This window comes from Rattus norvegicus, chromosome 5 (assembly GCF_036323735.1).
Source record: "Rattus norvegicus strain BN/NHsdMcwi chromosome 5, GRCr8, whole genome shotgun sequence".
NCBI classification, from domain to species: Eukaryota; Metazoa; Chordata; class Mammalia; order Rodentia; family Muridae; genus Rattus; species Rattus norvegicus.
Window position 1 is genome coordinate 9,548,783 of NC_086023.1, and position 6,326 is coordinate 9,555,108.

A 6,326-nucleotide genomic window follows, 5' to 3' on the forward strand; every position below is an offset into this window, starting at 1 on the left:
CAGAGAATGGCTTTGTTGGGCACAAATGGGAGGAGAAGCCCTTGGTCCTGCCAAGGCTGGACCCCCCAGTGTAGGGGAATGTCAATGCTTGGGGGTGGGAAGGGGTAGGGATAGGTGGAGGGACATCCTCATAGAAGAAGGGTGAGGGGTGATTGGATACGGGTTTATGGATGGAAAACTGGGAATGGGGATAACATTTGAAATGTAAATTAAAAAAAATCCAATTAAAAGAAAAGAACCCATTACTTATTTCCATCACAAGAATTGGAATTCATATTAAAAGAACAGCTCCTGGAGTTAGACTGTGCTCTCAGCATCCCTGAATTCAGGCGTGACCCTTGAACTCTTCCCATCTGGTATACTGAGTTTGCATATTGCATTTCTTCCCTTGAGACTGACTCTATTTCTAAACTGCCTTCTTTATGTCTTTCCATCTAAAACATGTTTTACATTTAGTAACTGCAAAAATATAGTGCTGAGTCAAAATTTTCCACCTAAATTTCTTGGCATCTCCACCTTGTTAATATGCACTTTAAACTCATTTACCTAAATATTAACTCTATAGTTGGAGCCATGGTCCTTCAAAATTATCTCACTTCTGCAGTTTCATGCACATAGGAGTACCACATATTGTTATTAATTTGTTCGTGTCAGTCTAATTAAGAATATTGGCCCTGTTTTAATTTCTATTGCTGTTTCAATAGCAAGTTAGGATGAATGGTTTTATTTTAACTCACAGGTACAGGATACAGACCGTTGTTGCAGGGAAATCACCATGGCAAAAACTTGAAGCAGCTCGTTCAGTGCTTCTCAGCCTTCCTAATGTGGTGACTCTTCGATACAGTTTCTTATGGTGTAGTGATCCCTGACCATAAAATTATTTTTATTAATACTTCAAAACTATCATTTTGTTACTGTATGAATTGTAATACAATTTTCTATGTGTTCTGATGGTCTTAGCCGACCCCTGTGAAAGGGTCATTCAATCCCCAAAGGGGTCACGAAGAAGCAAAGATAGTTTATGACATTCACAGGTAAGAACAAAGAGAAATAAACACATTCATGCTTAATTGTCAGCTATCTTTCTATACTCTTACACATCCAAGGCCCCAATTCTGTAACAGCACTGCCTATTTGAATATGTCTTCCCATAGTAGTGAAGGCGGTCAAGACAATGCACTACAGACATGCCTACTGCAATCAAGACAATGCACTCCAGACATGGCCCCAGGCCAACCTGATCAGCATAATCCCAGCCAACAACCCCTTGCCCATTGACTCAACATTATGTGAGTTGACAATCAAGACTAACCACTACACACATCAAGATGGTGCTAATTTCCTAGTGAAGTTGTAAATTATTCTACTCTATTCCAAGCCTTCAAGAGAACATGAAAGGTTTTGCTGTTCAGAATAGGTTTTCCAGATTGTGGGAACAGCATTTGTCATTAAAAGTCTTGTGTTGCAATGTCCAGGGTTTGAAAAATTGTTCTCTATCTCATGCTATACTTTCCGGAAACATCCAACTATTTGTGCCATAGTGAATATCCTTTGTGCCACTGGCCCACCATGTCATAGTGAATATCAAGTGAATACCTTTCATTCTGAAATCTTGCCATGCTTCTAATGCATTTGCACACCTGGCCATCACCTGTGTTCTAGTCGAAATTGTAACTACATTCAGCCATAGCTGAAGGAGGCCAAGGGACATTTGAACCCTTCTCCTTCCTTTTTTAAAGAAATAATTTTTAAGCAGATGGATACTAATCACATTATTAATTTTATTACTATATTACTTTAACACATTTTAACAGGCCTGGATTTTTCAAGTGCAGTTAAAAATACCTTTAAGATATACTTATTTTTAAAGCATTGTTTGCTAATACAAACATTGTAAAATACTCAATCTTATGATAGTTGTATGTGTGACCTTCAGAAATCCTTATTTATTTTTACATTTACTTAAAATTTCACCAAATTGTCTTTAAATGGGCTATTTCAAATTGATAACTGTAAATCTAACATTTTACATATTTCAGGTAGCACACTAGAAACCCCTCACTAAAAATATCATGTTATCAATATCTGCATGATTAACATCTATGAAATTTTTACAGATTGAAACATTTGAATGGCTAGAAGTGGGCATATTAGTAATACCTATCTATAGTTGACTACAAAATTATCTCTTTAGAATTTCACCAACTTAGCATAAAAACCTGCATTATAATTTGGATAAATGAAATTGGTTTGTATGTAATAAATTGTGTAGCATAAAAAATATGTCAAAATGCATTGACAATGTTAATGCAGTTAAAAATTGTGGAGAATTTGGTATATTGACTGATTCATTTTGAGTTCCTTCAAAAAGAAGTTGGTTCCTAGAAAATAGAAATATTTTATTCTGATACTGTTTTTTCCCCTGTAACTAGAGATCAAACCTAGGACTTTATTTATGTAGCTCTTTGACTGAGTTACATCCCCAATATTTGAACTGGAATCCTGAGGACTGTCTGAAAACAAAAATGAATATTAAAGATTGCTAGAAGGCATGACCCTGAGTTGCACACAGGAGATGGGTTTCTACGGTCAGGAAACCCTCAACCAAGGCATTCCCTATTTTAACACATTTTGCTCTCTAATAAATGAAAGACAGAAAACTATTAGCAATAGAATATGTCTTTGGAGGTAGTGATTAAGATATCTCCCTGAGACAAGTAAAAGCATGATCCCGATTTTTTTTGTGACTTATAATGAAATTTGTAAATTATACACGAGAGTAAAAATATCTACTTATTGTGACATAATGAGAATAGACTCAAAGTTGTAAAATCCAAGACTGTACAGTGAACTAAAACAGTGCCACTAGTACAAAATGGCTATTTAAATTTAAGTTAAAATTAAAATTGGTGTTCTAAGTTCTAATAGTCACATTTTAAGGTCACAATAGCCAAATGTGGCTAGGGGTAGTATACCAAATAACACACATGTAAACTATTTTTCATTACCAGGGAAGGTTCTACTGGGAGGCATTGCTCTGAAGTCTGATAAAGAATATGCTATCACAAGGAATAGAGTAGTTAGACATGTGACTTTGAGTACTATAGTGAATAGGTAGGGAGAGAGTGGGCAGCCTTGTGTAGTCCCTGATTTTAGAGGGATTGTTTCAAGTTTCTCTCCATTTAGTTCGACATTGGCTACTGGTTTGCTGTTTATTGCTTTTACTATGTTTAGATATGGGCCTTGAATTCCTGATCTTTCCAGGACTTTTATCATAAAGGGGTATTGAATTTTGTCAAATGCTTTCTCAGCATCTAATGAGATGATAATATGGGTGTTTTTTTTCTTTGAGTTTATTTATATAGTGGATTGCGTTGATGGATTTCCATATATTGAACCATTTCTGCATCCCTGGGATAAAACCTACTTGATCATGATGATCGTTTTGATGTGTTCTTGGATTCAGTTTGCAAGAATTTTATTCAGTATTTTTGCATTGATATTCATAAGGGAAATTGTTTTGAAGTTCTCTTTCTTTGTTGGGTCTTTGTGTGGTTTAGTTATAAGTGTATTGTGGCTTCATAGAAGGAATTGGGTTGAGTTTCTTCTGTTTCTATTTCGTGGAATTGTTTGGACCGTATTGGTATTAGATCTTTAATGAAGGTCTGATAGAATTCTGCACTAAATCGATCTGGTGCTGGGCTTTTTTTTGGGGGGGGGACTTTTAATAACTACTTCTATTTCTTTAGGACATATGAGACTGCTGTTTAGAATGTTTATCCAATCCTGATTTAATTTGGTACATGGTATCTGTCTAGAAAATTGTCCATTTCATCCATATGTTCCAGAATACAGGCTTTTGTAGTAGCATCTAATGGTTTTTAAAATTTCCTTGCATTCCGTTGTTATGTCTCCCTTTTCATTTCTGATTTTGTTAATTTTCATATTCTTCATGCCCTCTCGTTAGTCAGGCTAAGGGTTGTTGATTTTTCTCAAAGAACCAGCTCCTGGTTTTGCTGATTCTTTGTATAGTGCTTTTTGTTTCTACTTGGTTGATTTCAGCCCTGAGATTGATTATTTCCTGCCTTCTACTCCTCTTGGGTGTATTTGTTTCTTTTTGTTCTAGAGCTTTTAGGTGTGCTGTCAAGCTGCTGACATATGCTCTCTCCTATATCTTTTTGGAGGCCCTCAGAGCTATGAGTTTTCCTCTTAGCACAGCTTTCATTTTCCTCCGTAAGTTTGTTATGTTGTGCCTTTGTTTTCATTAAATTCTAAAAAGTCTTTAATTTCTTTCTTTATTTCTTCCTTGACCAAGTTGACATTGAGTAGAACATTGTTCAACTTCTATGTGTATGTGGACTTTCTATCGTTTTTGTTGTTATTGAACCTTAGTTCGTGGTCATCTGATAGGATGCATTGGCTTATTTCAATATTCTTATATCTGTTGAGGCCTGTTTTGTGACAGATTATAGGGTCAATTCTGGACAGGGTACCATGATGTGCTGAGAAGAAGGTATATTCTTTTATTTTAGGGTAAAAAGCTCTATAAATATCTGCTAAATTCATTTGGTTCATAACTTCTGTTAGTTTCTCTGTCTCTATTTTCTGTTTCCATGATCTGTCCATTGATGAGAGTAGGGTGTTGAAGACTCCCACGGTTATTGTGCAAAGTGCAATGTGTGCTTTGAGCTTTAGTAAAGTTTCTTTTATGAATGTAGGTGCCATTGCATTTGGAGCATAGATATTCAGGATTGAGAGTTCATCTTGGTGGATTTTCCTTTACTGAATATGAAGTGTCCTTCCTTATCTTTTTTGATAACTTTTGGTTGAATGTCAATTTTATTCAGTATTAGAATGGCTACTCTAGCTCCTTTCTTGAGACCATTTGCTTGGAAAACTGTTTTCCAGCCTTTTACTTTGAGGTAGTGTCTGCCTTTGTCACTGAGGTGTGTTTCCTGTAAGCAGCAAAATTCTGTGTCCTCTTTGTGTATCCAGTCTGTTAGTCTATATCTTTTTATTGGGGAATTGAGTCCTTTGATGTTAAGAGATTTTAAGGGATAGTGACTGTTGTTTCCTGTTATTTTTGTTGTTAGAGGTGGAATTATGTTTATGTGGCTCTCTTCTTTTGGGTTTATTGCAGGAAGATTACTTTCTTGCTTTTTTTAAGGTGCAGTTTCCCTCCTTATGTTGGAGTTTTCCATCTATTATCCTTTGTGGGGCTGGATTTGTAGAAAGATATTGTGTAAATTTACTTGTCATGGAATATCTTGTTTTCTTCATCTATGTTAATTGAGAGTTTTGCTAGAAAATATGTCCTCTTAAGGTCTGTATGACATCTGCCCAGGATCTTCTGGTTTTCATAGTCTCCGGTGAGAAGTCTGCTATAATTCTGATAGGTCTGTCTTTATATGTTACTTGACCTTTTTCCCTTACTGCTTTTAATAATCTTTCTTTGTTTTGTGCATTTGGTGTTTTGACTATTATGTGATGGGAGGAGTTTCTTTTCTGGTCCAATCTATTTGGAGTTCTGAAGGGTTCTTGTATGTTTATGGGCCTCTCTTTCTTTAGATTAGGGAAGTTTTCTTCTATAATTTTGTTGAAGATATGTACTGGCCCCTAAGGTTAGGAATCTTTGCTGTTTTCTATACCTATTATCCTTAGGTTTGATCTTTTCATTGTGTCCTGGATTTCCTGGCTGTTTTAGGTTAGGAGGTTTATGCATTTTGCATTTTCTTTGATAGTTTTGTCAATGTTTTCTATGGTATCTTCTGCCCCTGAGATTCTTCTATCTCTTGTATTCTGTTGGTGATGCTTGGGTCTATGACTCCTGCTCTCTTTCCTAGGTTTTCTATCTCCAGGGTTGTCTCCCTTTGTGATTTCTTTATTATTTCCATTTTTTAGATCCTGGATGGTTTTGTTCAATTCCTTCACCTGTCTGGTTGTGTTTTCCTGTAATTCTTTAAGGAATTTTTGTGTTTTCTCTTTAAGGGCTTCTACTTGTTTAACTGTGTTGCCCTGTGTTTCTTTAAGGGAATTATTTATGTCCTTCTTAAAGTCCTCTATCATCATCATGTGTTGTGATTTTAAATCCAAATGTTGCTGTTCTGGTGTGCTGGGATATCCCATATTTGCTGTGGTAGGAGAACTGGGCTCTGATGATGCCAAGTAATCTTGTTTTCTGTTGCTTAGGTTCTGGTGCTTGCCTCTCACCATCTGGTTGTCTCTGTTTTTAGGTGGTCTTGCTGTATTTGACAGTGGCTTGACTCCCCTGTAAACCCGTGTGTCAGCACTCCGACTTTCTCCCAGTGGGATCTGGGTACAAAGAA